Genomic DNA, 25,818 nt, shown 5'->3' on the forward strand with positions numbered 1-25,818 from the left:
AGTAGTTATATTCTTGTACATAGGGGCAGTATTATAGTAGTTATATTCTTGTACATAGGAGCAGTATTATAGTAGTTATATTCTTGTACATAGGGGGCAGTATTATAGTAGTTATATTCCTGTATATAGGGGCAGTATTATAGTAGTTATATTCTTGTACATAGGAGCAGTATTATAGTAGTTATATTCTTGTACATAGGGGTAGTATTATAGTAGTTATATTCTTGTACATAGGGGCAGTATTATAGTAGTTATATTCTTGTATATAGGGGCAGTATTATAGTAGTTATATTCTTGTACATAGGAGCAGTATTATAGTAGTTATATTCTTGTACATAGGAGCAGTATTATAGTAGTTATATTCTTGTACATAGGAGCAGTATTATAGTAGTTATATTCTTGTACATAGGAGCAGTATTATAGTAGTTATATTCTTGTACATAGGAGCAGTATTATAGTAGTTATATTCTTGTACATAGGAGCAGTATTATAGTAGTTATATTCTTGTACATAGGAGCAGTATTATAGTAGTTATATTCTTGTACATAGGGGTAGTATTATAGTAGTTATATTCTTGTACATAGGAGCAGTATTATAGTAGTTATATTCTTGTACATAGGGGTAGTATTATAGTAGTTATATTCTTGTACATAGGAGCAGTATTATAGTAGTTATATTCTTGTACATAGGAGCAGTATTATAGTAGTTATATTCTTGTACATAGGGGCAGTATTATAGTAGTTATATTCTTGTACATAGGAGCAGTATTATAGTAGTTATATTCTTGTACATAGGGGGCAGTATTATAGTAGTTATATTCCTGTATATACGGGCAGTATTATAGTAGTTATATTCTTGTACATAGGAGCAGTATTATAGTAGTTATATTCTTGTACATAGGGGTAGTATTATAGTAGTTATATTCTTGTACATAGGGGCAGTATTATAGTAGTTATATTCTTGTATATAGGGGCAGTATTATAGTAGCTATATTCTTGTACATAGGGCAGTATTATAGTAGTTATATTCTTGTACATAGGGAGCAGTATTATAGTAGTTATATTCTTGTACATAGGGGCAGTATTATAGTAGTTATATTCTTGTACATAGGAGCAGTATTATAGTAGTTATATTCTTGTACATAGGGGTAGTATTATAGTAGTTATATTCTTGTACATAGGAGCAGTATTATAGTAGTTATATTCTTGTACATAGGGGCAGTATTATAGTAGTTATATTCTTGTACATAGGAGCAGTATTATAGTAGATATATTCTTGTACATAGGGGTAGTATTATAGTAGTTATATTCTTGTACATAGGGGCAGTATTATAGTAGTTATATTCTTGTACATAGGAGCAGTATTATAGTAGTTATATTCTTGTACATAGGGGTAGTATTATAGTAGTTATATTCTTGTACATAGGGGCAGTATTATAGTAGTTATATTCTTGTATATAGGGGCAGTATTATAGTAGTTATATTCTTGTACATAGGGCAGTATTATAGTAGTTATATTCTTGTACATAGGGAGCAGTATTATAGTAGTTATATTCTTGTACATAGGAGCAGTATTATAGTAGTTATATTCTTGTACATAGGGGGGCAGTATTATAGTAGTTATATTCTTGTACATAGGAGCAGTATTATAGCAGTTATATTCTTGTACATAGGAGCAGTATTATAGTAGTTATATTCTTGTACATAGGGGTAGTATTATAGTAGTTATATTCTTGTACATAGGAGCAGTATTATAGTAGTTATATTCTTGTACATAGTAGTATTATAGTAGTTATATTCTTGTACATAGGGGCAGTATTATAGTAGTTACAGTTAGGTCCATATATATTTGGACAGAGACAACATTTTTCTAATTTTGGTTACAGACATTACTACAATGAATTTTAAACAAAACGATTCAGATGCAGTTGAAGTTCAGACTTTCAGCTTTCATTTGAGGGTATCCACATTAAAATTGGATGAAGGGTTTAGGAGTTTCAGCTCCTTAACATGTGCCACCCTGTTTTTAAAGGGACCAAAAGTAATTGGACAGATTCAATAATTTTAAATAAAATGTTCATTTTTAGTACTTGGTTGAAAACCCTTTGTTGGCAATGACTGCCTGAAGTCTTGAACTCATGGACATCACCAGATGCTGTGTTTCCTCCTTTTTGATGCTCTGCCAGGCCTTCACTGCGGTGGTTTTCAGTTGCTGTTTGTTTGTGGGCCTTTCTGTCTGAAGTTTAGTCTTTAACAAGTGAAATGCATGCTCAATTGGGTTGAGATCAGGTGACTGACTTGGCCATTCAAGAATATTCCACTTCTTTGATTTAATAAACTCCTGGGTTGCTTTGGCTTCATGTTTTGGGTCATTGTCCATCTGTAGTATGAAACGACGACCAACCAGTTTGGCTGCATTTGGCTGGATCTGAGCACACAGTATGTCTCTGAAGACCTCAGAATTAATTCGGCTGCTTCTGTCCTGTGTCACATCATCAATAAACACTAGTGACCCAGTGCCACTGGCAGCCATGCATGCCCAAGCCATCACACTGCCTCCGCCGTGTATTACAGATGATGTGGTATGCTTTGGATCATGAGCTGTACCACGCCTTCGCCATACTTTTCTCTTTCCATCATTCTGGTAGAGGTTGATCATGGTTTCATCTGTCCAAAGAATGTTCTTCCAGAACTGTGCTGGCTTTTTTAGATGTTTTTTAGCAAAGTCCAGTCTAGCCTTTTTCTTCTTGATGCTTATGAGTGGCTTGCACCGTGCAGTGAACCCTCTGTATTTACTTTCATGCAGTCTTCTCTTTATGGTAGATTCGGATATTGATACGCCGACCTCCTGGAGAGTGTTGTTCACTTGGTTGGCTGTTGTGAAGGGGTTTCTCTTCACCATGGAGATTATTCTGCGATCATCCACCACTGTTGTCTTCCGTGGGCACCCAGGTCTTTTTGCATTAATGAGTTCACCAGTGCTTTCTTTCTTTCTCAGGATGTACCAAACTGTAGATTTTGCCACTCCTAATATTGCAGCAATTTCTCGGATGGGTTTTTTCTGTTTTCACAGCTTAAGGATGGCTTGTTTCACCTGCATGGAGAGCTCCGTTGACCGCATGTTTACTTCACAGCAAAACCTTCCAAATGCAAGCACCACACCTCAAATCAACTCCAGGCCTTTTATCTGCTTAATTGAGAATGACATAACGAAGGGATTGCCCACACCTGTCCATGAAATAGCCTTGGAGTCAGGTGTCCAATTACTTTTGGTCCCTTTAAAAACAGGGTGAGGGTATGTGCACACGTCCGGATTTCTTGCAGAAATTTCCTGAAGAAAACCGGAAATTTTCTGCAAGAAATCCGCATTTTTTTTTGCGTTTTTTTTCCGTTTTTTTCGCGTTTTTTTTAGCATTCTGCAAACGTAATTAGCTTGCAGAATGCTAAAGTTTTCCAAGCGATCTGTAGCATCGCTTGGAAAACTGACTGACAGGTGGGTCACACTTGTCAAACATACTGTTTGACAAGTGTGACCAACTTTTTACTATGGATGCTGCTTATGCAGCATCTATAGTAAAAGATAGAATGTTTAAAAATAATTAAAAAATAAAAAAATGGTTATACTCACCCTCTGCAGACAGCCAATCTCCTCACCGGCATCCGTTCCTATAGGACCTTCGATGACGTTGCGGCTTGTGATTGGTCGCGTGAGTCACATGAGCGGTCACGCGACCAATCACAAGACAGCGACGTCATCACAGGTCCTGAACCACACCATCTATAGGAACGGAAGAGAGAGCATGCACCGGAGAGGCGGGAACACTTCGGGGGCCATCAGAGGGTGAGTATAGGACTATTTTTTATTTTAATTCTTTTTTTTTACCAATTATATGGTGCCCAGTCCGTGGAGGAGAGTCTCCTCTCCTCCACCCTGGGTACCAACCGCATATAATCCACTTACTTCCCGCATGGTGTGCACAGCCCCGTGCGGGAAGTAAGCAGATCAATGCACTCCTAGGTGTGCGGAATCCCCGCAATTCCGCATTTTTAATGAACATGTTGCTTTTTTTTCCGCGATGCAATTTTTTCGCGGAAAAAAATGCAACATTTGCACAAAAAATGCGGAATACCCTGTAAATAATAGGAGGCATATGTAAGCGTTTATTTTGCGTTTTTATCACGTTTTTATAGCGAAAAAACGTGAAAAAAACGCGAAAAATCCTGAACGTGTGCACATGGCCTAACACATCCAATTTTAATGTGGATACCCTCAAATGAAAGCTGAAAGTCTGAACTTCAACTGCATCTGAATTGTTTTGTTTAAAATTCATTTTGGTAATGTCTATAATCAAAATTAGAAAAATGTTGTCTCTGTCCAAATATTTTTGGACCTAACTGTATATTCTTGTACATAAGAGAAGTCCTATATTAGTTATATTCCTGTACATAGGAGGCAGTATTATAGCAGTCATATTCTTGTACATAGGGGCAGTAATATAGTAGTTATATTCCTGTACATAGGAGCAGTATTATAGTAGTTATATTCTTGTACATAGGGGCAGTATTATAGTAGTTATATTCCTGTACAAAGGGGCAATATTATAGTAGTTATATTCTTATACATAGGGGCAGTATTATAGTAGTTATATTCCTGTACATAGGAGCAGTATTATAGTAGTTATATTCTTGTACATAGGAGCAGTATTATAGTAGTTATATTCCTGTACATAGGAGCAGTATTATAGTAGTTATATTCTTGTACATAGGGGCAGTAGTATAGTAGTTATATTCTTGTACATAGGAGCAGTATTATAGTATATTCATGTACATAGGGGTAGTATTATAGTAGTTATATTCTTGTACATAGGGGGCAGTATTATAGCAGTTATTCTTGTACATAGGAGCAGTATTATAGTAGTTATATTCTTGTACATAGGGGCAGTATTATAGCAGTTATATTTTTGTTCCTTGGTTGCAGTATTATAGCAGTTATATTCTTTTACATAGGGGCAGTATTTTAGCAGTTATATTCTTGTACATAGGAGCAGTATTATAGTATATTCATGTACATGGGGGTAGTATTATAGTAGTTATATTCTTGCACATAGGGAGCAGTATTATAGCAGTTATTCTTGCACATAGGAGCAGTCCTATAGTAGTTATATTCCTATACATAGGAGGCAGTATTATAGTAGTCATATTCTTGTACATAGGGGCAGTATTATAGTAGTTATATTCCTGTACATAGGAGCAGCATTATAGTAGTTATATTCTTGTACATAGGGGCAGTATTATAGTAGTTATATTCCTGTACAAAGGGGCAGTATTATAGTAGTTATATTCCTGTACATAGGAGCAGTATTATAGTAGTTATATTGTTGTACATAGGGGCAGTATTATAGTAGTTATATTCTTGTACATAAGGGCAGTATTATAGTAGTTATATTCCTGTACATAGGAGGCAGTATTATAGTAGGTATATGGAGCGCCCCCACACCGCCGCAGGGCCCAGGGGCACCCGGAGCCGGGCCCGTGGGTCTCAGTCCTGGGGTTGTCACGGTGGCTAGACCCGGTCCGTGGCCCTGTCCGTCAGTGGGGGATGTCCGGTGCAATAAGTGATGATGATGGTGCAGTAACGGTGGTGTAGCGGTGCAGTTGTGGGGTGCAGGTCGCGGTAAATAACGAGGACACCAGGTTGCAGTCTCTTTACCTCTTTACTGGAGATCTCTCAGTCCGCAGTCCAGAATACGGTTCGCCAGGCTGCGCAAGTCCGGTCGGTCCGATGGCACTTCCAGAGTTCTCCTCACAGGTGGAAATCAGTGCCCTCCTTCTTAGCGCTATGTGTTGTAGTCCTTCCCTGCTGTGCTCACGGAAAGTACCCCACAACTGTCGTGTCTGTTTCTTAAGTTCCCTCACAACTCGATTCACTGATGTTCTTCTCGTATTCCATCCCTCCCTGTTATTCAGGTTGGAACGGCACCCGTTTGTCAGGTAGGCCTGGAGTTCTTCCGGGACCCTAGAGACGCCCCTCTCCCGCAATTGCCCCCCAAGACTTCATAGGTGATATGTGGTAGACAGCCTGCCTTAAACTGACTGTCCTGCCGCTGTTTGGAGTATGGCTTGAAGCTGTATGCTATTCCACTCCCTCGGCGTTCCGGCCACCGGTAATGCGCCTCAGTAGGATGTTGCTCCGGTCCTACAGCATGACCCCTACTGGTATTCTCCTTTTTGCTTGATCTCGTTTCTCACTCAGCACAATCTATCTCGCTTCTAGTCCTTTCTTGGGCACCGCCGCTATGCTGAGCAGGCACGGTCCCGTTACGTTCTTTCCAATGCCAAGCCTCTGTCAGGATCCCACCCCTGACAGAGACCCTACTGTCTCTTCCTCCACAACACCCTCTGCCACAAGGTGTTGCTTCGTTCAATCCAGTCAGCTTTCTCCTCTAACTTCCTGCCTGACCCCCAGTTTACCCACTATGGTGGGGAGTGGCCTAATCAATAGAACCCTTAGCTCCCCCCGGAGGCCCTGCGGTGAAATGTATTGGTGTCTGTGATACCTGATCAGATGAACTCCTTCAGTGCCATCGGACGCACCATGGCTCCCCATAGTGGCGGAGCCACAGTACTGCAACGACCATGACTCTGGGGCGCTGCACTCCCCCCTGGTTAAACACAGTACTCCGGGACTGGGAAGAAAACAACAATACAAGTTAGCAAAAAGACATACAATTTTGTTGAGTGCAAAACAATAAGTATACTTGAACAGGCTTCCCTTTATGGGAGGTGAGGACACTTAAACGTTACAAACATGGTTAAATATCATAGCAACAGGCTACAATTAACTCTCATTACCCAACCGGGTATTCTACTAGGTGCAAACATTATTGACCAATAATTTAACTTTGCCTTTAAGGATATACACTCTTAATCCGCTAAAGGCCTTCCTATAATCACATTATAAGGTATTTTAACTTTGCATTCTCCTACTTTGAACCTGCAGGACCGCCTGTCCTAACGGCACCAGACCTACTGCCTCTCCTTTCTATTACAGGACCGCCCCGTTCAGCCAGGGCCTACTGCCTTTCGCTACTATACATGGTATAGACATAACATTCCTTTCAATTAGAGAACATTGAGCCAGCTCTATTTGGCTCCTATTAGGACTCACTTTCTAACCCCTATGGGTTCACTCTCTGTCCTTAGTAACGAACGAACTTTCTATGGGGACTCAGGGTTTACCTTCTATCCTCACCTTCATTACTACTTTCTTTACTTTCAACTAAGCAGAACTCTAAATCTACCCCTACGGGCCTACTGCATCTTTCTTCTAGCTCTCATTCTTTCTTCTAAAGGACATTATCAACATTTCTTTGTCTTACAGCCAACTAGTTCAATACAAGTAACTTCAACATATAAGCATTATCATCACATTACTGTTCTAAAACAGTATCACTCATAAGTACACAGTTGAGCATCCCCTTTAAGAGAGGATCGAGTCTTTATGAGGTAGCGTATCTCCTCAGGCTGCCAGTCCTTACTCAGCAAAGGCTCCGGTATGGTATCTTCGCAAAGAGTCTCTTTCCAAGTAAGACCAGTAGGAAGCGCCTTTAAGAAGGTGCAAACTATATACAGGAAGTTTGTATCATGCACTGTTCATGATTACGGCAGTTCTTATAACATTGTGGAACAAAAAAGCAAAAATGAAAGTGAAAGCAAAAATAAAAAAAAGCAATAGGGATCCCGGGTAAACAAAGGGATCCCTTTAAGAGTTAACCCAGGACGGGTTTTAGCAGCAAAATAGCAAGGAAATAAACAGTTAACTATTTACAGTTTCAGGTTTCCGAGGCTTAGTTGGACGGCTTCCAGGGCTGCACCTGGCACTTAACCCTTCCTGGCCTGGGAAAAGTGAGGTCCAGGGCTACACCCAGTGCTGGACACACGCCGTTAATCCGTCTTTCATGTATGGTTAAATCATGCGCAGCGATGGAGGTCTGCGCAGCTTGAGTATGGGCATTTGCTGCAGCAGAGGTAGCGGCTGCTGCAAGATCAGTCACTGGAATGGTGTCGGTCGTCAGGGTAGGGTGGCTCTTCCTACCTGCTTCAGATGCGGTTCCTCCGGTGCCGGTCTGCTCCGTCTCCGCTGGGGTCTGGAACGCTGGCTGCGGGGCCTTGTGCTGCGACGCTGTCATCTCTGCTTGCAGCACCTCGCTTTCCGGCAGGGCCTTGCTTTCCAGCTTCGGAGCGCTGGGACTTCTGTCCTGCTCCGGACCAGATGAGGCTGCCGACAGATGTCTGGTGAGGCTCCTGATGATGGCCTTCTTCCACCCGGCCTCAGTGCTCAGCTGCGTCCGCCGGGGTCGGTCGCTGAGCTCGTCCACTCCGGCCTGCAGGAATTCAGCATCAGCGGTGGACGCCTGGTTGCGGTGCCCCTCCGGGTGGCTGGGGGAGTCCTCTGCTCCGACCCCACGCTCCGGCTCCGGCTGGCTCGCCATGGCGTCCTCCATGTCTCTGACTTCTTCCTGGTCCTTTACCCGCTCTCTCCTTCGTGGGCGGTTTCGTTTTCTCTGTCTCTGCCCACCGTTGAGGATCAGGAGGCGGATCTCGGCTGCTGACGGACACGTCCTCAAGGGGCCGAGATATTTAGACTGGGCGGCCATTGTCTTTCGCGCTCTTCAGCTTGTTCACGCCCACTTCCACGCCCTTCTTCTTCTCCTGCGCTCTCCTTAGCGCTGTAATGGCGGCGGTTTTGGCGGGAACTCCTGGCGGCAAGTGGCAACACACAGTCCTTGTAATAAAGCACAGTCCAAGCACGATAAATCACAGTTCCAAGGCACACATGACCTGATTCTTCAGGCTTAAGTAGATCCTGTTCGTGACGCCAAGTTGGAGCGCCCCCACACCGCCGCAGGGCCCAGGGGCACCCGGAGCCGGGCCCGTGGGTCTCAGTCCTGGGGTTGTCACGGTGGCTAGACCCGGTCCGTGGCCCTGTCCGTCAGTGGGGGACGTCCGGTGCAATAAGTGATGATGATGGTGCAGTAACGGTGGTGTAGCGGTGCAGTTGTGGGGTGCAGGTCGCGGTAAATAACGAGGACACCAGGTTGCAGTCTCTTTACCTCTTTACTGGAGATCTCTCAGTCCGCAGTCCAGAATACGGTTCGCCAGGCTGCGCAAGTCCGGTCGGTCCGATGGCACTTCCAGAGTTCTCCTCACAGGTGGAAATCAGTGCCCTCCTTCTTAGCGCTATGTGTTGTAGTCCTTCCCTGCTGTGCTCACGGAAAGTACCCCACAACTGTCGTGTCTGTTTCTTAAGTTCCCTCACAACTCGATTCACTGATGTTCTTCTCGTATTCCATCCCTCCCTGTTATTCAGGTTGGAACGGCACCCGTTTGTCAGGTAGGCCTGGAGTTCTTCCGGGACCCTAGAGACGCCCCTCTCCCGCAATTGCCCCCCAAGACTTCATAGGTGATATGTGGTAGACAGCCTGCCTTAAACTGACTGTCCTGCCGCTGTTTGGAGTATGGCTTGAAGCTGTATGCTATTCCACTCCCTCGGCGTTCCGGCCACCGGTAATGCGCCTCAGTAGGATGTTGCTCCGGTCCTACAGCATGACCCCTACTGGTATTCTCCTTTTTGCTTGATCTCGTTTCTCACTCAGCACAATCTATCTCGCTTCTAGTCCTTTCTTGGGCACCGCCGCTATGCTGAGCAGGCACGGTCCCGTTACGTTCTTTCCAATGCCAAGCCTCTGTCAGGATCCCACCCCTGACAGAGACCCTACTGTCTCTTCCTCCACAACACCCTCTGCCACAAGGTGTTGCTTCGTTCAATCCAGTCAGCTTTCTCCTCTAACTTCCTGCCTGACCCCCAGTTTACCCACTATGGTGGGGAGTGGCCTAATCAATAGAACCCTTAGCTCCCCCCGGAGGCCCTGCGGTGAAATGTATTGGTGTCTGTGATACCTGATCAGATGAACTCCTTCAGTGCCATCGGACGCACCATGGCTCCCCATAGTGGCGGAGCCACAGTACTGCAACGACCAGGACTCTGGGGCGCTGCATATATTCTTGTACATAGGGGCAGTATTATAGCAGTTATATTCTTGTACATAGGGGCAGTATTATAGTAGTTATATTCTTGTACATAGGAGCAGTATTATAATAGTTATATTCTTGTACATAGGAGCAGTATTATAGTAGTTATATTCTTGTACATAGGGGCAGTATTATAGTAGTTATATTCTTGTACATAGGGGCAGTATTATAGTAGTTATATTCTTGTACATAGTAGTATTATAGTAGTTATATTCTTGTACATAGGAGCAGTATTATAGTAGTTATATTCTTGTACATAGGGGCAGTATTATAGTAGTTATATTCTTGTACATAGGGGCAGTATTATAGTAGTTATATTCCTGTACATAGTAGTATTATAGTAGTTATATTCTTGTACATAGGAGCAGTATTATAGTAGTTATATTCTTGTACATAGTAGTATTATAGTAGTTATATTCTTGTACATAGGAGCAGTATTATAGTAGTTATATTCTTGTACATAGGGGCAGTATTATAGTAGTTATATTCTTGTACATAGGGGCAGTATTATAGTAGTTATATTCTTGTACATAGTAGTATTATAGTAGTTATATTCTTGTACATAGGAGCAGTATTATAGTAGTTATATTCTTGTACATAGGAGAAGTATTATAGTAGTTATATTCTTGTACATAGTAGTATTATAGTAGTTATATTCTTGTACATAGGGGCAGTATTATAGTAGTTACAGTTAGGTCCATATATATTTGGACAGAGACAACATTTTTCTAATTTTGGTTACAGACATTACTACAATGAATTTTAAACAAAACGATTCAGATGCAGTTGAAGTTCAGACTTTCAGCTTTCATTTGAGGGGATCCACATTAAAATTGGATGAAGGGTCTAGGAGTTTCAGCTCCTTAACATGTGCCACCCTGTTTTTAAAGGGACCAAAAGTAATTGGACAGATTCAATAATTTTAAATAAAATGTTCATTTTTAGTACTTGGTTGAAAACCCTTTGTTGGCAATGACTCATGGACATCACCAGACGCTGTGTTTCCTCCTTTTCGATGCTCTGCCAGGCCTTCACTGCAGTGGTTTTCAGTTGCTGTTTGTTTGTGGGCCTTTCTGTCTGAAGTTTAGTCTTTAACAAGTGAAATACATGCTCAATTGGGTTGAGATCAGGTGACTGACTTGGCCATTCAAGAATATTCCACTTCTTTGCTTTAATAAACTCCTGGGTTGCTTTGGCTTCATGTTTTGGGTCATTGTCCATCTGTAGTATGAAACGACGACCAACCAGTTTGGCTGCATTTGGCTGGATCTGAGCACACAGTATGGCTCTGAAGACCTCAGAATTCATTTGGCAGCTTCTGTCCTGTGTCACATCATCAATAAACACTAGTGACCCAGTGCCACTGGCAGCCATGCATGCCCAAGCCATCACACTGCCTCCGCCGTGTTTTACAGATGATGTGGTATGCTTTGGATCATGAGCTGTACCACGCCTTCGCCATACTTTTCTCTTTCCATCACTTTGGTAGAGGTTGATCATGGTTTCATCTGTCCAAAGAATGTTCTTCCAGAACTGTGCTGGCTTTTTTAGATGTTTTTTAGCAAAGTCCAGTCTAGGCTTTTTATTCCTGATGCTTATGAGTGGCTTGCACCGTGCAGTGAACCCTCTGTATTTACTTTCATGCAGTCTTCTCTTTATGGTAGATTTGGATATTGATACGCCGACCTCCTGGAGAGTGTTGGTCACTTGGTTGGCTGTTGTGAAGGGGTTTCTCTTCACCATGGAGATTATTCTGCAATCATCCACCACTGTTGTCTTCCGTGGGCGCTCAGGTCTTTTTGCATTGTTGAGTTCACCAGTGCTTTCTTTCTTTCTCAGGATGTACCAAACTGTAGATTTTGCCACTCCTAATATTGCAGCAATTTCTCGTATGGGTTTTTGCTGTTTTCGCAGCTTAGGGATGGCTTGTTTTACCTGCATGGAGAGCTCCTATGACTGCATGTTTACTTCACAGCAAAACCTTCCAAATGCAAGCACCACACCTCAAATCAACTCCAGGCCTTTTATCTGCTTAATTGAGAATGACATAACTAAGGGATTACCCACACCTGTCCATGAAATAGCCTTGGAGTCAGGTGTCCAATTACTTTTGGTCCCTTTAAAAACAGGGTGAGGGTATGTGCACACGTCCGGATTTCTTGCAGAAATTTCCTGAAGAAAACCGGAAATTTTCTGCAAGAAATCCGCATTTTTTTTGCGTTTTTTTTCCGTTTTTTTCGCGTTTTTTTTAGCATTCTGCAAACGTAATTAGCTTGCAGAATGCTAAAGTTTTCCAAGCGATCTGTAGCATCGCTTGGAAAACTGACTGACAGGTGGGTCACACTTGTCAAACATACTGTTTGACAAGTGTGACCAACTTTTTACTATGGATGCTGCTTATGCAGCATCTATAGTAAAAGATAGAATGTTTAAAAATAATTAAAAAATAAAAAAATGGTTATACTCACCCTCTGCAGACAGCCAATCTCCTCACCGGCATCCGTTCCTATAGGACCTTCGATGACGTCGCGGCTTGTGATTGGTCGCGTGAGTCACATGAGCGGTCACGCGACCAATCACAAGACAGCGACGTCATCACAGGTCCTGAACCACACCATCTATAGGAACGGAAGAGAGAGCATGTACCGGAGAGGCGGGAACACTTCGGGGGCCATCAGAGGGTGAGTATAGGACTATTTTTTATTTTAATTCTTTTTTTTTACCAATTATATGGTGCCCAGTCCGTGGAGGAGAGTCTCCTCTCCTCCACCCTGGGTACCAACCGCATATAATCCGCTTACTTCCCGCATGGTGGGCATAGCCCCGTGCGGGAAGTAAGCAGATCAATGCACTCCTAGGTGTGCGGAATCCCCGCAATTCCGCATTTTTAATGAACATGTTGCTTTTTTTTTCCGCGATGCAATTTTTTCGCGGAAAAAAATGCAACATTTGCACAAAAAATGCGGAATACACTGTAAATAATAGGAGGCATATGTAAGCGTTTATTTCGCGTTTTTATCACGTTTTTATAGCGAAAAAACGCGAAAAAAACGCGAAAAATCCTGAACGTGTGCACATGGCCTAACACATCCAATTTTAATGTGGATACCCTCAAATGAAAGCTGAAAGTCTGAACTTCAACTGCATCTGAATTGTTTTGTTTAAAATTCATTTTGGTAATGTCTATAATCAAAATTAGAAAAATGTTGTCTCTGTCCAAATATTTTTGGACCTAACTGTATATTCTTGTACATAAGAGAAGTCCTACATTAGTTATATTCCTGTACATAGGAGGCAGTATTATAGTAGTCATATTCTTGTACATAGGGGCAGTAATATAGTAGTTATATTCCTGTACATAGGAGCAGTATTATAGTAGTTATATTCTTGTACATAGGGGCAGTATTATAGTAGTTATATTCCTGTACAAAGGGGCAGTATTATAGTAGTTATATTCTTATACATAGGGGCAGTATTATAGTAGTTATATTCCTGTACATAGGAGCAGTATTATAGTACTTATATTCTTGTACATAGGAGCAGTATTATAGTAGTTATATTCTTGTACATAGGAGCAGTATTATAGTAGTTATATTCTTGTACATAGGAGCAGTATTATAGTAGTTATAATCCTGTACATAGGAGCAGTATTATAGTAGTTATATTCTTGTACATAGGGGCAGTAGTATAGTAGTTATATTCTTGTACATATGAGCAGTATTATAGTATATTCATGTACATAGGGGTAGTATTATAGTAGTTATATTCTTGTACATAGGGGGCAGTATTATAGTAGTTATTCTTGTACATAGGAGCAGTATTATAGTAGTTACATTCTTGTACATAGGAGCAATATTATAGTAGTTATATTCTTGTACATAGGGGCAGTATTATAGCAGTTATATTTTTGTTCCTTGGTTGCAGTATTATAGCAGTTATATTCTTTTACATAGGGGCAGTATTTTAGCAGTTATATTCTTGTACATAGGAGCAGTATTATAGTATATTCATGTACATGGGGGTAGTATTATAGTAGTTATATTCTTGCACATAGGGAGCAGTATTATAGCAGTTATTCTTGCACATAGGAGCAGTCCTATAGTAGTTATATTCCTGTACATAGGAGGCAGTATTATAGTAGTCATATTCTTGTACATAGGGGCAGTATTATAGTAGTTATATTCCTGTACATAGGAGCAGCATTATAGTAGTTATATTCTTGTACATAGGGGCAGTATTATAGTAGTTATATTCCTGTACAAAGGGGCAGTATTATAGTAGTTATATTCCTGTACATAGGAGGCAGTATTATAGTAGGTATATTCTTGTACATAGGGGCAGTATTATAGCAGTTATATTCTTGTACATAGGGGCAGTATTATAGTAGTTATATTCTTGTACATAGGAGCAGTATTATAATAGTTATATTCTTGTACATAGGAGCAGTATTATAGTAGTTATATTCTTGTACATAGGGGCAGTATTATAGTAGTTATATTCTTGTACGTAGGGGCAGTATTATAGTAGTTATATTCTTGTACATAGTAGTATTATAGTAGTTATATTCTTGTACATAGGAGCAGTATTATAGTAGTTATATTCTTGTACATAGGAGAAGTATTATAGTAGTTATATTCTTGTACATAGTAGTATTATAGTAGTTATATTCTTGTACATAGGGGCAGTATTATAGCAGTTATATTCTTTTACATAGGGGCAGTATTATAGTAGTTATATTCTTGTATATAGGTGCCGTATTATAGTAGTTATATTCTTGTACATAGGGGCAGTATTATAGTAGCTATATTCCTGTACATAGGCGGCAGTATTATAGTAGTTAGATTCTTGTACATAGGGGCAGTATTATAGTAGTTATATTCCTGTACATAGGGTTTTGAATTATATTCGGTTTCTGGGCTGTGCATTCCATACAGTAGCTTTTTCTAACTTTTCTCATCCTCAGCTTTATTATCTGCTCTGTATGTAGGAGGCTAGAGCTGCCTTCCATGTAGATTACCAGAGAGCAGACTGATAACCAGATATCTCAGATTTATGCTTCTTTTCGATATTTAGTTGGAATCTGACGTTGTTGATGAGAATTGACATCAGAAATATAATTTGAAGAATCAGAGCACTGAAGCAGAGCTCTTTTAACAACCAGTTTTACTTTGAGGACAGTAAAATAACGTACACAGAGTCAATAAGCAGCAAACCAAGTGGAAAGATGCGCTGGAACTGATGAGACAAGTTCATTACAAGAAGCATTTATAAACTCTCCGAGACTTTAAACGAGACACATGACAAGAGCCATGATTGGTTGGGACGCGGTGTCCAGCAAGAGTCACATCCTACAGAATGAAGGCAAGCAATGGCCAACACATGACTGCAACGTCCATCGAGAACCAGCAAGAATCAGACATCAGCTGTTTAATTGGCAGAAGTTACATTGTTCCCCAATACTAAATAATATGGTGGACAAAAGGTATCGCTCAGCCAACAGTTCTCTACCAACCAACACCCTTGTGTTTTTCCATATGCATCTTTGGGGAAATGTGAGAGAGAAGATAACTTCTGCCTCCTCTGTGCTCTCACCCCTACCTCCGCAGACACTGGTCTATTTTTATTTCTCTCCCATTAGGCTCCTCTGTGTCCCTCTAAAACCCCTCAGTCCTCATGACTCCTCTGTCCTTCTCTTCCAGGCTCCTATGGCCTCCTCCACCTACTACAACCTCCCCCTCCTTCAGGCTCCTCTGGCCTCCTCCTCCAGGCTCCCCATCCTTCAGGCTCCTCTGGCCTCCTCCTCCTCCAGGCAACCCTGGCCTCCTCCTCTAGGCTCCACTGGCCTCCTCCTCCAGGCTCCCCATCCTTCAGGCCCCTCTGGCCTCTTCCTCCAGGCTTCCCCTCCTTCAGGCCCCTCTGGCCTCCCCCTGCTCCAGGCTACCATGGCCTCCTCCTCCAGGCTCCCCATCCTTCAGGCTCCTCTGTCCTCCTCCTCCAGCCTCCCCCTCCTTCAGGCTCCTATTGCCTCCTACTCTAGCCTCCCCCTCCTTCGGGCTCTTCTGGCCTCCTCCAGGCTCCCCATCCTTCAGGCCCATCTGGCCTCTTCCTCCAGGCTCCCCCTCCTTCAGGCTCCTCTGGCCTCCTCCAGGCTCCTCTGGCCTTCTCCTCCTCCAGGCTCCCCATCTTTCAGGCTCCTCTGTCCTCCTCCTCCAGCCTCCCCCTCCTTCAGGCTCCTCTGGCCTCCTACTCTAGCCTCCCCGTCCTTCTGGCTTCTCTGGCCTCCTCCTCCTCCAGGCTCCCCATCCTTCAGGCCCCTCTGGCCTCTTCCTCCAGGCTCCCCCTCCTTCAGGCCCCTTTGGCCTCCCCCTCCTCCAGGCTACCCTGGCCTCCTCCTCCAGGCTCCTCTGGCCTCCTCCAGGCTCCTCTGGCCTCCTCCTCCTCCAGGCTCCCCCTCCTTCAGGCTCCTCTGGCCTCTTCCTCCAGGCTCCCCATCCTTCGGGCTTCTCTGGCCGCCTCCTCCAGGCTCCACCTCTTTCAGGCTCCTCTGTCCTCTTCCTCCTCCAGGCTCCCCCTCCTTCAGGCTCCTCTGGCCTCCTCATCCAGCCTCCCCCTCCTCCAGACACCCTTGTCCTCAAGGCACCTGCCACCAATGCTCCTCTATCCTCCATTTACAGGCTTCTCTGTCCTCCACCAGCCTCCTCTGTCATCACTCTCTAAACCTGGGTGACAGAGTAACATTAGGAGAGGGGTCTATCTGTACCGGGATGTCAGACCCTTCTCTATTTGTTCTCGCCTCCTCGTCCCTGCCGGCAGCGTCGGACTGGAATAGTTTGGGCCCACCAGAGAAAGTCATTTTTGTGGCCCACCATGCCTAAGGGGTACTAGCTGCAGAGTATTCCCTTAGCTCCATCTAGTCAAGCTGATTATCAGGGAATATGTACCAACTATAGATCTGTCCAATCTCCTAAGAAATCAGCAAAGCGCTCATTTGTTGGGTGCAAGGATTTTTATGCTTGATGTAAAAACATCCTTATCGGCAGCAAATAATACTGTGTAAAGAAGACAAGTGCTGCCGAGAACAAGACAAGTGCTGCCGAGAACAAGGATATTCTATAAGCACAGAAGGATTGTATTAATTAGACATCACACACACCAGTCACAAGAGACACACCAGTCACACGCTAGACACAGGACACACACACCAGTCACACGCTAGACACAGGACACACACACACCGGTCACACGCTAGACACGGGACACACACACACAAGTCACTCACTAGACACAGGACACACACACACCAGTCACACGCTAGACACAGGACACACACACACCAGTCACACGCTAGACACAGGACACACACACACCCACCAGTCACACACTAGACACAGGACACACACACCGGTCACACGCTAGACACAGGACACACACGTCACACGCTAGACACAGGACACACACACACCGGTCACACGCTAGACACGGGACACACACACACAAGTCACTCGCTAGACACAGGACACACACACACCAGTCACACGCTAGACACAGGACACACACACACCAGTCACACGCTAGACACAGGACACACACACACCAGTCACACGCTAGACACAGGACACACACACACCCACCAGTCACACACTAGACACAGGACACACACACCGGTCACACGCTAGACACAGGACACACACGTCACACGCTAGACACAGGACACACACACACCTCTGTATATTCAGGTCTGGCCAAACAGTTTTAAAAAAAAGTTTGGGTTCGGGTACCAGAACAGTACTCAGACCCCATTCACTTGAATTGGGGGCCCGAACATCCAGTGTTTGCCATGTTGTCATGTACATGACAGAGAAGTAAACACTGCTTCTGATTAGCAGTAAAATCATTACCACCAGTCAGACAGCCGCGATTCCCACGCTGTCAAATGACAGTTGTAGTCATAAAGTTTACCTCCGGTAACTGGTGTCAGCTAAAGGGACTACTGCTCCCATCAGCTTACGCCTGCTGCTAATAACGGCGAGAGCAGGAGTGGCTGAAGGGAGTGTTCATCAGCCTGCACTCTAACTAAACCGTTAGGAAAAAAAAAACGTCGGTTCTTCTATATTTTTGATAACCAGCTTGGCAAAACTGCAACCCTCAGCTGTCAGTATTAGCAAGGCTGGTTATCAAGAATAGAGATGTCCCCATACTGATTTTTTTTAACTCATTTAAATAAATGTAAAAATCGACGAGATCCCCCCATTTTTGACAACCAGCCTTGCCAAAACAGACAGCTGGTAGTGCCACATCCCCCCAGCCTAAAAACAGCAAGTTAAAGCTGCCCAGAAAAGGTGCATCTATGGTGTTGCCCGGCACTTCGCATTTCCCACTTGCCTTGTAGCAATGACATGTGGGTTTCATATTTGTGGGGTTGATGTCACCTTTCTATTGTCTGGTGACGTCAAGCCCATGGATTAGTAATGTAGAAGCGTCTTTTAGGCTACGTTCACATTTGCGGTCGGCGCCGCAGCGTCGGGCGCCGCAGCGTCGCCGCATGCGTCATGCGCCCCTATATTTAACATGGGGGCGCATGGACATGCGTCGCACTTGCGTTTTGCGCCGCATGCGTCGCTGCGGCGCCCGCGTCCGGGCGCAGAGGACGCAGCAAGTTGCATTTTTGCTGCGTCCAAAATCAATTATAAAAAGGACGCATGCGGCGCAAAACGCAGCGTTGTGCATGCGTTTTGCTGCGTTTTTGTTTGCGTTGTGCGCTGCGGCGCCGACGCTGCGGCGCACAACGCAAATGTGAACGTAGCATAAGACACCCATTACTAATCCTATAGTTACATGGTAAATAGACAGCCAGAATAAAGTCCTTTAATTGAAAGAATCACACAGACTCCTTTAATGAATCTAAATTTAACCATACTCACATCATCGCCCACTCCATTGAAGCCCTCGTCACCTGTAATAAAACAGAAATACAAAACAATATCCCTCGCCTGTCCATTGTTCTGTCCCATGCTGTAATCTACGTCTGGGGGATGAACAGTTTTCAACCTTAACGGTGCCAAGATGCAAACGTCCATGATGACAACCAGTGATGAATGAGCTGCTGCAAACAGTGTGCAGTGGTGATGCCATCGAGATCACTGCGGGTCACTGAGGCTGCATTCTCAGCCGGGCTGAACTGCGGTGACCTCGGTGAGATCTCAACTAGCATAGTGAGAAAGACGAACGGTGCAGCGCTGAGGTCAGAAAGTTCACAGCAGTTCAGTTTGAGAAATTTCTCCCGGTTAATTCACCGCTGCACCAAGAGGCTTTTCCTCACTTCCCCACACAGCCCTTCATCATCCCCCTTCTCCACAAAGCTCCTCATCATCCCCCTTCTCCACAAAGCCCCTCATCATCATCCACCAATTCCCCACAAAGCCCCTCATCATCCCCCTTCTCAACAAAGCGCCTCATCATCATCCACCCATTCCGCACAAAGCCCCTCATCATCCCCCTTCCCCTTCTCAACACAGCCCCTCATTATCATATTCCCTATGCATCTCCCACTTAAAAAAATACATCTTCAGAATACTCACACCGAGTCCTGGGTCTTTGTTCCCATCTGTACAGAGCTTCATGGTGCAGACCCTCAGTCCTCTCTTCAAACGGCTCCATGGTGCAGACCCTCAGTCCTCTTCTCACACGGCTCCATGGTGCAGCAGCCCCTCAGGCCTCTCCTCATATAGCTCCATGGTGCAGCAGCCCCTCAGGCCTCTCCTCATATAGCTCTATGGTGCAGCCCCTCAGTACTCTCCTCATATAGCTCCATGGTGCAGCCCCTCAGGCCTCTCCTCATATAGCTCCATGGTGCGGCCCCTCAGGCCTCTCGTCATATAGGTCCATGGTGCGGCCACTCAGGCCTCTCCTCATATAGCTCCATGGTGCGACCCCTCAATCCTCTCCTCATATAGCTCCATGGTGCGGCCCCTCAGGCCTCTCCTCATATAGCTCCATGGTGCTGCCCCTCAGGCCTCTCATCATATAGCTCCATGGTGCGGCCCCTCAGGCCTCTCCTCATATAGCTCCATGGTGCGGCCCCTCAGTCCTCTCCTCATATACCTCCATGGTGCAGTCCCTCAGGCCTCTCCTCATATAGCTCCATGGTGCAGCCCCTCTGTCCTTTCCTCATATAGCCACATGGTGCGGCCCCTCAGTCCTCTCCTCATATAGCTCCATGGTGCGGCCCCTCAGTCCTCTCCTCATATAGCTTCATGGTGCAGCCCCTCAGTCCTCTCCTCATATAGCTCCATGGTGCGGCCCCTCAGTCCTCTCCTCATATAGCTCCATGCTGCAGCCCCTCAGTCCTCTCCTCATATAGCTCCATGTTGCGGCCCCTCAGTCCTCTCCTCATAAAGCTCCATGGTGCAGCTCCTCAGGCCTCTGCTCATATAGCTCCATGGTGCAGCACCTCAGGCCTCTTCTCATATAGCTCCATGGTGCAGCCCCTCAGTCCTCTCCTCATATAGCTCCATGGTGCGGCCCCTCAGTCCTCTCCTCATATAGCTCCATGGTGCAGCCCCTCCGGCCCCTCATATAGCTCCATGGTGCAGCCCCTCAGTCCTCTCCTCATATAGCTCCATAGTGCAGCCCCTCAGTCCTCTCCTCATATAGCTCCATGGTGCAGCCCCTCAGTCCTCTCCTCATATACAGTTATATGAAAAAGTTTGGGCACCCCTATTAATCTTAAGCTTAATGTTTTATAAAAATTGTTTTTTTTTGCAACAGCTATTTCAGTTTCATATATCTAATAACTGTTGGACACAGTAATGTTTCTGCCTTGAAATGAGGTTTATTGTACTAACAGAAAATGTGCAATCTGCATTCAAACAAAATTTGACAGGTGCATAAGTATGGGCAACCTTATCATTTTCTTGTTTTAAATACTCCTACCTACTTTTTACTGACTTACTACAGCACTTTTTTTGGTTTTGTAACCTCATTGAGCTTTGAACTTCATAGCCAGGTGTATGCAATCTTGAGAAAAGCTACTTAAAGTGGCCACTTGCAAGTTGTTCTCCTGTTTGAATCTCCTCTGAAGAGTGGCATCATGGGCTCCTCAAAACAACTGTCAAATGATCTGAAAACAAAGATTATTCAACATAGTTGTTCAGGGGAAGGATACAAAAAGCTATCTAAGAGATTTAAACTGTCAATTTCCACTGTGAGGAACATAGTAAGGAAATGGAAGAACACAGGTACAGTTCTTGATAAGGCCAGAAGTGGCAGGCCAAGAAAAACATCAGAAAGGAAGAGAAGAAGAATGGTGAGATCAGTCAAGGACAATCCTCAGACCACCTCCAGAGAGCTGCAGCATCAACTTGCTGCACATGGTGTCACTGTGTATCGGTCTACTATACAACGCACTTTGCACAAGGAGAAGCTGTATGGGAGAGTGATGCGAAAGAAGCCGTTTCTGCAAGCACGTCACAAACAGAGTCGGCTGAGGTATTTGAAGCGGCCCCCAGACGCAGGACAGCGGGGTACTCGGATCCGGGTCTCTCGGTTCTGAGGATGTCACGGTGGCCCAACCCGGTCCGTGGTCCTGCTAAGGGGCGCCCAATAAAAGGTGTAGGTGGTGGTGTAGGTCACAGTAAATAACGAGGACACAGGGTTGCAGTCTCTTTACCTCTTTACTGAAGGCTTCGGCATCCGCAATCCAGAGCACTGTTAACAGGGCTGGCTGAGACCGGCCGGTCCGAAGGCACATCCAAAGTTCCCTTCGCAGGTGGAAATCAGTGCCTACCTACTAGCGCCTGGGTGTTGTAGTACTTCTCTGCTGAGCACCACGGGATAGTCCTCACAACTGTCGTGTATGTTTCTGTTCTTTCTCTCCGTCCCCCAGATGATATGGATAGGACGCACCCGTATGATGGGGCACGCCTGGAGTTATTTTATAGGGACCCTAGAGACGCCCCTCTCCCACAATTGCCTCCCTTGTCTTCATTAGGTGATTAAGGTGAGGCAGCCAACCCAAAATTAACTGCCCTGCCGTTGGTTTGAAGTAATGCGTAGAGCCCAATACTTCCTCAGCCTTCCGGCCACCGGCTACGCGCCTCAGTAGGATGTTGCCGATCTCGGGGCACGACTGCTACTGGCTCTATCGCCTTTGTGCTGTGATCTCGTTTCTCACTTCTCCACAATATACTTCGCTTCGTGTCCTTTCTTAAGATGCCGCCTCAATGAAGTGCAGGCGCGGCTCCGTAACGATCTATCCTTTTCGCTAGGCCTCTGCCAGGATCCCACCCCTGACAGGGACCCCCCTGGATCTTCCCAAGCAACGCTCTTCTCTCACTAGATGTTACCTGGGCAAAACCCAGTCAGCTTCTCCCTAACTTCCTATCCAACCCCCAGTTTTACCAGAGTGTGAGGAGTGGCCTAATACATAGAACCCTTTGCTGCCCCTGGTGGCCGGAGTGTGAAGTGTAATGTGTGACTGTGATACCTGGTCAGGTGAACTCCTTTAGTGCCATCAGACGTACCATCACTCCCCTTAGTGGCGGAGCGTCAGTACTGCAATGACCAGGACTCTGGGGCGCTGCACTTGCAAAAGCACACTTGGAGAAGCCAATTTCTTTTTGGAAGAAGGTCCTGTAGACTGATGAAACCAAGATTGAGTTGTTTGGTCATACAAAAAGGCGTTATTCATGGCAGCAAAAAAAACACAGCATTCCAAGAAAAACACTTGCTACCCACAGTAAAATTTGGTGGAGGTTCCATCATGCTTTGGGGCTGTGTGGCCAATGCCGGCACCGGGAATCTTGTTAAAGTTGAGGGATGCATGGATTTCTCTCAGTATCAGCAGATTCTTGACAATAATGTTCATGAATCAGTGACAAAGTTGAAGTTACGCAGGGGATGGATCTTTCAGCAAGACAATGATCCAAAACACCGCTCCAAATCTACTCAGGCATTCATGCAGAGGAACAATTACACTGTTCTGGAATGGCCATCCCAGTCCCCAGACCTGAATATCATTGAACATCTGTGGGATCATTTGAAGAGGGCTGTCCATGCTCGGCGACCATCAAACTTAACTGAACTGGAATTGTTTTGTAAAGAGTAATGGGCAAAAATACCTTCATCCAGGATCCAGGAACTCATTAAAAGCTACAGGAAGTGACTAGAAGCTGTTATTTTTGCAAACGGAGGATCTACTAAATAATAATGTCACTTTTCTGGTGAGGTGCCCATACTTATGCACCTGTCAAATTTTGTTTAAATGCAGATTGCACATTTTCTGTTAGTACAATAAACCTCATTTCAAGGCAGAAACATTACTGTGTCCAACAGTTATTAGATATATGAAACTGAAATAGCTGATGCAAAAAAAACAATTTTTATAAAACATTATGCTTAAGATTAATAGGGGTGCCCAAACTTTTTCATATAACTGTAGCTCCATAGTGCAGCCCCTCAGTCCTCTCCTCATATAGCTCCATGGTGCAGCCCCTCAGGACTCTCCTCATATAGCTCCATGGTGCAGCCCCTCAGGCCTCTCCTCATATAGCTCCATGGTGCAGCCCCTCAGGCCTCTCCTCATATAGCTCCATGGTGCAGCCCCTCAGTCCTCTCCTCATATAGCTCCATGGCGCAGCCCCTCAGGTCTCTCATATAGTTCCATGGTGCAGCCCCTCAGGCCTCTCCTCAGCACATTGCTACTTCCTGTTATCGGCTCTTCACTGACCTGAAGGAGGCCCCGCCCCTTCCGGTCACAGCGTTCCCTCCAAAAATCACTTCAGATTCAGAGGCGACTCTGACGCCCCCGTGCCGTGCAGTCTACAGTCTTTGATGGAGCCGACTGTGAGGTGAGCGCGTTGTTTCACACCCGGCTGTAATGTGAGGTGAGCGCGTTATTCCACACCCGGCGGTAATGTGAGGTTAGCGCGTTATTCCACACCCGGCGGTGATGTGAGGTGAGCGTGTTATTCCACACCCGGCGGTAATGTGAGGTGAGCGTGTTATTCCACTCCCGGCGGTAATGTGTGGTGAGCGCGTTATTCCACACCCGGCGGTAATGTGAGGTGAGTGCGTTATTTCACACCCGGCGGTAATGTGAGGTGAGTGCGTTATTCCACACCTGGCGGTAATGTGAGGTGAGTGCGTTATTCCACACCCGGTGGTGATGTGAGGTGAGTGCGTTATTCCACACCTGGCGGTAATGTGAGGTGAGTGCGTTATTCCACACCCGGTGGTGATGTGAGGTGAGTGCGTTATTCCACACCCGGTGGTAATGTGAGGTGAGCGCCTTATTCCACACCGAGTGGTGATGTGAGGTGAGTGCGTTATTACACACCCGGTGGTGATGTGAGGTGAGCGCGTTATTCCACACCCGGCGGTAATGTGAGGTGAGCGCGTTATTCCACACCCGGCGATAATGTAAGGTGAGTGCGTTATTCCACACCCGGCGGTAATGTGAGGTGAGTGCGTTATTCCACACCCAGTGGTGATGTGAGGTGAGCGCGTTATTCCACACCCGGTGGTGATGTGAGGTGAGCGCGTTATTCCTCACCTGGTGGTAATGTGAGGTGAGCGCGTTATTCCACACCTGGCGGTGATGTGAGGTGAGCGCGTTATTCCACACCTGGCGGTGGTGGGCGGTGAGCGCGTTATTTCACACCCGGTGGTAATGTGAGGTAAGCGCGTTATTCCACACCCGGTGGTAATGTGAGGTGAGCGCGTTATTCCACACCCGGTGGTGATGTGAGGTGAGCGCTTTGTCATCACTTGAAGCCGCAGCAGGTTTTGAGAAAGCGCTCACCTCACATCACCACCAGCAGCGGTATACACAGGGCCGCCATCAGGGCATTCTTACCCTTTCCACCATCCAATCCCTGCTCAGCGCGGGCTCAGCAGTATTCTCCTCAGTCAGGAGCAGGGCAGCCCGCGGTGAGTGTGACTGCGCCTGTGTGAGGTGCTGGACGGTGTGATGACAGAAGACGCAGCGTCAGTGAGCCGGCCGGTGTGCTAAGCAACAGCGTCAGCCATACTGTCAGCACAGCAACCGCCTCACTGAGGACGCTGCTATGTCCTGACCCCTGTCTGTGTGTGTCAGCCATAGACCCTGATAAGAGCACAGGTGGTCTGTGCCGTCACCCCTCCCCACACCTCCTGCAGAGAAGCATAAGCCTGCTGAGCCCAATCTGCCCCCTGACAGGACACAGCGACCCCCTGACAGGACAGGGCATCCCCCTGACAGGACAGCATCCCCCTGACAGGACAGAGCGTCCCCCTAACAGGACAGAGCGTCCCCCTAACAGGACACAGCATCACCCTGACAGGACAGAGCGTCCCCCTGACAGGACACAGCGACCCCCTCACAGGACAGAATGGCCCCCTGACAGGACAGAGCGGCCCCCTGATAGGACAGAGCGGCCCCCTGACAGGACACAGCGTCCCCCTGACAGGACAGAGCGGCCCCCTGACAGGACAGAGCGGCCCCCTAACAGGACAGAGCGTCCCCCTGACAGGACAGAGCGTCCCCCTGACAGGACAGAGCGTCCCCTGACAGGACAGAGCGGCCCCCTGACGGGACAGAGTGGCCCCCTGACAGGACACAGCGTCCCCCTGACAGGACACAGCGGCCCCTGACAGGACACAGAGGCCCACTGACAGGACAGAGCGGCCCCCTGACAGGACACAGCGGCCCCTGACAGGACAGAGTGACCCCCTGACAGGACACAGCGCC

General features: G+C 45.8%; 1 protein-coding gene across 2 annotated transcripts in view; it reads right to left on the minus strand.

Annotated features, from left to right (window-relative positions):
- INSC (INSC spindle orientation adaptor protein) overlaps positions 1-25,818 on the minus strand; it is a 421,594-nt gene that overhangs the window by 374,131 nt on the left and 21,645 nt on the right. The window lies entirely within an intron of this gene.

This window comes from Ranitomeya variabilis, chromosome 2 (genome assembly GCF_051348905.1).
Source record: "Ranitomeya variabilis isolate aRanVar5 chromosome 2, aRanVar5.hap1, whole genome shotgun sequence".
Classification (NCBI taxonomy): Eukaryota; Metazoa; Chordata; class Amphibia; order Anura; family Dendrobatidae; genus Ranitomeya; species Ranitomeya variabilis.